Genomic DNA, 6,753 nt, shown 5'->3' with positions numbered 1-6,753 from the left:
AGAGCTCAGAGAGGTATATATATGTATATATACAAATTTTATCTATTATACTATTATATGATTTATATATTATATTTAAATATATTATATATTATATATATTGTAATATTATATATATCCATACAAATCAGTAATATATATAAATAATATATATAATACAAAGAGAGTAGAGAGAGAAGAAGAAGAGAGAGGGAGAGAGAGGAGAGAGAAAGAGTAAGAGAGGGGAAGGGAAGAGAGAGTCAGAGAGAGCTATCTATCTATCTATAGATAGATAGATAGATAGATAGCTTGTTTTGTGGAGAATGGCACCGATGTCATGCTCCATGAGAGGTTGTGGAGAATCCTACATGAGAGTTTGTGGATATTGGAATTTGTGCCATCCTCCATGACATTGGTGCCTTTCTGCACAATAGTACTATTCTCCACAACATATGATGGTTGGAGAATGGCACCAGTATCCATACAAATCAGTAAATATATAATACAAAGAGAGTAGAGAGAGAGAGAAGAAGAAGAGAGAGAGAGAGAGAGAGGGAGAGAGAGGAGAGAGAAAGAGTGAGAGGGGGAGGGAAGAGAGAGTTAGAGAGCTATCTATCTATCTATATCTATATTTATTTATTTATTTATTTATAATATTAATTATATACATACATATAACTAATATATATATATATTATATATAATATAAAGAGAGAACAAAGAGAGAGGAGAGAGAGAGAGAGAGAGAATATCTATGTATATCAATATATAGCTATGTAAATATAAATAAATAATTAAATACAAATGCAACAAGTATAATATATGATATTATAATATAAAATATATAATATACTGTAAACTATTATATTTATATATTTTATATCATACAATATATAGAGTTCGACTGTGTTTTAAAGGCGGGGTATGGTCATAAGCACAAATGGGGAGAACCTCAATGGTGTATCCATGGCAGCCAAAGTCCAATTGCAAGCTTACTTTAAACGGAGCATTTGCATTGGTACTGTGCAAAAAGGATGATATTCCACCCACCTTGCCCCCCACCATGCTTAAACCCCCATCCATGACAAACACCGTGCTAGAAATCTACTCCAGAGACATAGCTCTCTAAAACTCTTTATCTTCTTAGGTCTTGCCTACCTCCCACACCTAATCTTCTCTATGGTGGGAATGAATATACCATGAATGGATTTGCAACTATAAACCATCATGTGACGGAGAGAGAGAGAGAGAGAGAGACTTAGGTGGTTTAGTATCGGAGCTTCCTATCGACGACTGGCAAGTGTTGGATTTTTTATGCCAACATTTATCGCTTGTAGTATGTCTCTATGTCTACAATGAGGCACCCAAAAGCTACTTTTAGGGGACAGATATACCTAGGATTTATGAGCGTTTTGCACTTTTTCCACAAATCTGTGCTTGATAGTAAGTATTCTAATCATTAGTTAGATATTGTTAACATATAGTTATAAAAGTCTTTTGGTTCAATAATTGTAATTCTTGCACATATATAAATCTGACTTTTGGTAGTGTGGATTACACTCGTCACCGACACATGCATAGGATAGTACATGGGTGGACTTTTTTATTAAGAAGATTTGGTTAATGCACCCAGTTCGTCAGGTAGATCATCTAGATATTGTATCTTGGCATATATGACTCTATTGTCCAATGCAACATTTTTAAGTACACATTTGTAGAGTGGATTTTTTGTCACACACACACACACAATTCGTCTCTCTCAACCCTTGACCCCTCCCTCTCTCAATGGGTTTTCGCCTTCTCTTGGCTTGGGTTGTAAATAAAAAAGCCATCTAATTAAAAATGTACATTAAATGAAACACTAATGACATACAAAGTTGGAAAACCCATCTACCTAGAATTGAAAATTGGCATTCTATACATCCCACCTTGAGACACAATGGAGCGGTTGTCTAACCCATCGCAGACGCGTCATGCTTTCTCTCTTTAAACCCTAGACTCCCTCCCCCTCTCTCTCTTAGTGGGTTTTTGCCTTCTCTTGGCTTGGATTGTAAATAAAAAGGCCATCTGATTAAAAATGTGCATTAAATGAAACACAGATAGCATACCAAGTTGGAAAGCCCATCTACCTACAATTGAAAATTGGAATCTTATACATACCACCTTCGGACCCAACGGAGCGGGTCTCTAACCCATCATAAACGGGTCATGCCGAGAAGGTCCTCTCTATAACCCGTCGTAGACAAGTCATGCTACTCGTGAGATCAAAAGGAAAGACCCATAGCCTCTACCATAGACAAATATAACAAATTAGAAAAAGGGCATTTTTTATGAAATGATCTAGTAATCTAAAGCCTGCCTCATCTACCACCTTTGATTAGAACTTGACCTTGGGCTAATTTGTAATAGTGCATGAGATAGTCAACAAAGCGAGCAAGAAAAGTGGGTGACCCCAAAAAAGCTAGCGAAGAGAAATTGGGATTTCGCATCCACAAGCTAACTTATAGTAAGCCACCCACAACTGATTGGGTTGAAATGATTAAAATGCATGTAGCATAAAACAATCGTAAGGGGGATGAGAGGAGAGAACAATACAAATCGAGTTTATAGATTTGTGATTAAAATTGCTTCATTTGGGTTGAACAAATGCATTCGTTGAATGTCAATACGATTGAGGCACAAAATTACAAACCTGATGCAAAGAGCTCCACGACAATCTGATGCAAGAACACATAGATATGGAATTTTTCAGTTTTAGATAGCCATTAGAAGGTGAAATATGGTGATACTTTAGATGATGACTTACTACAAAATTTATCCAGGCATATTTTCAAAAGATATCGATCAATAAAAGTCTAAAAATAATGTCTCTTGCAATATAACCAATCACTTTCTCTCTTCCCTCTTCCACTCTTTCTCAACCCGAATGATAGAAAACCATCGTGAGTTAAATCAAGGCATTCGAGCAATCAGGAACTATAGGCAATACCAAATGTTGGACCAATAGGCAAGCGAGCTTGCCATATAATGTTACGAATGTGTGACGATCATCATTGATTAAAAGGCTAATCGGCATGGAGGGATGAGAAGGGACAATTGTTAGTTCAGTCTCGAGGCAAGATGATGCAACAATGTAGGCAGTTCCATCGCAAGAGGTGCACATGTGAGATGTGAAAATGCGAGATTTAGCAACACGTTAAAGTAGCTAGTGAAGCCTAACCTAACCTACCCATTTAAGGTAAATGTTGTGCTATTCAAGTATAATTGCTAATCTACCTGGCATATTTTTCCAATGTGCACATTGGGTTATTAATATTTTTGCTTTGCTTCGTATAGATATCTTTGCTTTGCTTCGTATAGATTTGATTGTATCTTTGCTTTGCTTCGTAAGGATTTGGACTATATGCTGATGGTGTAGATTGGGTGGGGCAATATATATTAGAATCATTGTTCAACATCGTAGATCGGGTGGAAAAGCGAAATTTATTAGACAAAAGAAGATTACGAGAGATGGAGGACCTGCTATGCCTCCCATTGCCCCTCCCCCTCATTATTGCGCTGCCTTAATCCCCCCATCTAGCTACTGCTGTAATGTCTTGAAAAGAGTCTTTGCATTTCCTACGAAAGTATCAGCACCTCTCAATGATAGTCGTGTGGAGATCATTTGGCGTTTTTTGTCATCTAAAAACCAGAAGATTATGTTGCCTCAAATGCATTGGATAACACTTCCCAATTTAATCTTCGATGGGAAATTTACAAGCGAGCAACCAGTGACCGACCAACCAGTGACTTTCCAAGACCACTTTAGCCTACGAGCACAAAATTCTCGTGAGTTGGAAAGCACTATCTTCTTCCAATTGTCGTGCAAGATTTGAAGAATTCTTTTAAGAAAAAGTCTGACCAGTTAGAGCTAATCCAGCCTTTGAGGTCAAGTGGCCATGTTAGTATGAAGCTGGATGGACAGTATGGCTTACATATTTAATGTTAAGGCCAAAAAAGTTCGTTCTCTGGGCGTCAAATGAAATCTACGACCTTACTCTTTAGAGCACTATGCCAGTCATTGTGGAGCAGATCCCATATGCAAGACCAAGAAGAAATCCCCTTATTTTTTAATCTTTTAGCTAGATTGAGACTGACTTGATATGACGGCACCCCATCTAGACAAGAACTTGCAGAGATCCAAGCATTAAGTCCCAACGACCCATGACCCTTCCACCAACCCATTCACAGACCCCACGCTTCTTCCAAAGAGTGATAAGCTGTCTGATACTATCTGATTGCTGAATCTTCAAATGAAATGTAGTCACTATTCTTGCCTCTTGACGCTACTTGGTGTGAACCCACAGCTTTTATGCTCAATCCAATGCTGAACCAGATTTTCCAAAGGGTTTTGCATATGGGTCCTAGTAATCCGTTTACAGCAATAGTCTTTGACGGGTTTTATGTCGAGACCACAATCTTCTTTCGGCAACATGACATAAGCCCAAGATGTGGAGTTCCTTTGCCATACAAATTCATTAGAGAGCCTTTCAATAGCAAAAATCACATACGCCCAAGAAATGGAGTTCCTTTGCCATACAAATTCCTTCGAGAGCCTTTCAATAGCAAAAATCACATTAGCAAAAAGTGGGAGAACTGTCGATACAACGATGCTAGCGTGTGCTTGAGGACATTGAATCTGCCGAGTAGAGAGAGAAGCTTATCATGCCATTTTGGAACTTGGGCTATACTATGGCAAAACACCAAACTAAGCGCTACGTCATTGAGATTCCAAGTCCCTGCAGGCCTCCTAGATATCTGAAAGTGGCAGATAGTTTATTATGGGTAAAGTCTACTTGAGTAAGCCAGTGATCCCCAATCCAAGTACAAAATTGAACATGATAGTTCATCTACAATCGAGAATAATCGAGGGGCAAACGGACATCTTTGGCAAGACAGATCTTCATAAAAGGAAGCAATCATAGTAGTAGTAGCCATTAATAGCTACCATTGCAGTAGCATTGGAGAATCAAATTCTCTCCATGTTACAAAATCCCGTCCCAAATCCTAATCTTTTCGTCACTTCAAGAATGAATGACCAACTAATATACGTCCATATGCTTTATCTAGATCTAAATTCAAGACCATGAACTTTTGATTTTGCAACATAGAATAATCTATAGCCACTAACAAATTCACAAAATGCATCACGAATGTGACAACCATGCAAGAAACCATAGTTGCCTTGGCTGGAATATTCAAGCCATTAAGAGTATTTTGTATGCGCCATTTAACACCAACGGATCTTTTGTTGACAGACCATTCACTTTTGAGAATTAGCTTGATGACGGCTCTAATAACCGAATGAGGTAAGGAACATGTTAGACGACAATGGTTCAAAAGCTGTGACATCTCTTCCAAATAGTAAAGACAATCAATAGGGATACCATCTGGGCCAGGAGCTTTTTCTATCGCCATTGAAAAAACAACAAAAAGGAGCTCAGACTTGAAGAAAGGGCACAGCTCCTGCCTATGAGATTAGTCCTTATGGCCCTGGCAAAACGTCACCTCCATCCCCTGTTCGTTACGCACTACAACGATGTTTTCCCTACATTTTTTTCCTTAAGAAGAATTTAGATGGCCCGTCGTTCCCTTGATCCAAATATTAAAGACCTGAAAGGACCCTCGCGACGGCAAGATGGTAACGTTCAATAGACCCCAGATCTGGGACGGACTCAAACAAGGAGAGTGGACAACGAAGACCAAGACCAGAAATGCCGAAAGGATTTTGCGATGTGCTCTCGAGTTACTTGAATTGCTGCATCAAGGAAGGACCTCTAGGCAATTCAGAAAAGCAAGAGATTCAATGTGGGAGCAGGTAAACACCTGACGAGCACAAGAGGAAGTGCAACAGGCTGCCTGAATTACTGCCCCGGAAGCCTCAGTCATAGCCATCGCACCTCACAAGTTCCATTATCTCAGGTGAGCACAACAATATTCCTATTTCCGGAGTAGCTATCTATACAGAAAAGGGTAAGCAATGCTCTTCAAAAAGAACCCTAACCCTAATCCTCCTCAAAAGAACCCTAACCCTAACCCGGTTCTCAAAACAAAGAGAGAGAGAGAGAGAGAGGAGGAGGAGGAGGAGCAGAAGAAGAAGAAGAGAGAGAGAGAGAGAGAGAGAGAGAGAGAGAGGAGGAGAAGCAGAAGAAGAGAGAGAGAGAGAGAGGGGGATGGAAGGATATCTAGGGATACAAATAACAAGTGCAACTTAGCCCAATCATAAAGAGATGGTGCGTGGAAAAGGAAGAAGGAGAAGAAGAGGAAGAGAGAGAGAGAGAGAGAGAGAGAGAGAGAGAGAGAGAGAGGATGTCAAGGGATGCAAATAGCAAGTGCATGAGAATTTAAACAAGGTGAATGATATCTAATCATTCATAAGGCCTGCAAAAGCTAAAAAGAGGTCTGTAGGAAGACTACATGAGATAAAGGAAGGAAGGAGAAGGAGAGAGAGAGAGAGAGAGAGAGAGAGAGAGTGTGTGTGTGTGTAGAGAAAAAGGTGGAGGATTTCAAGGGAAAGAAATAGAACTAGATTTGCGAAAAGGCAACCTTTCCATTGTAGAGCACGTAACTACTAACTCAAAAGGAAGGGGAGAGAGAGAGAGAGAGAGAGAGAGAGAGAGAGAGTAGAGAAAAAGGTACAGGATTTCAAAGGGAAAGAAATAGAACTAGATTTGCGGCAGGCAACCTTTCCATCGTTCCAAGGCGTGGAGTTATTTAGCAACGAAGGAGGCTTCT

General features: G+C 39.3%; 1 non-coding gene across 1 annotated transcript; it reads right to left on the bottom strand.

Moving 5' to 3' along the window:
* Positions 1-5,750: 5,750 nt before the first annotated feature.
* LOC147886237 (small nucleolar RNA snoR77) lies at positions 5,751-5,879 on the bottom strand. The gene has a single exon (XR_015543368.1). It is a non-coding gene; the product is annotated as a small nucleolar RNA snoR77 (small nucleolar RNA).
* Between the last annotated feature and the right edge of the window lie 874 nt (positions 5,880-6,753).

This window comes from Dipteris shenzhenensis, chromosome 24, assembly GCF_047967505.1.
Source record: "Dipteris shenzhenensis isolate YYH24624 ecotype China chromosome 24, Dip_SZ_1.0, whole genome shotgun sequence".
NCBI lineage: Eukaryota > Viridiplantae > Streptophyta > Polypodiopsida > Gleicheniales > Dipteridaceae > Dipteris > Dipteris shenzhenensis.
Note: the sequence above shows the minus strand (reverse complement) of the source record. Positions and strands in the feature narration are given on the sequence as shown.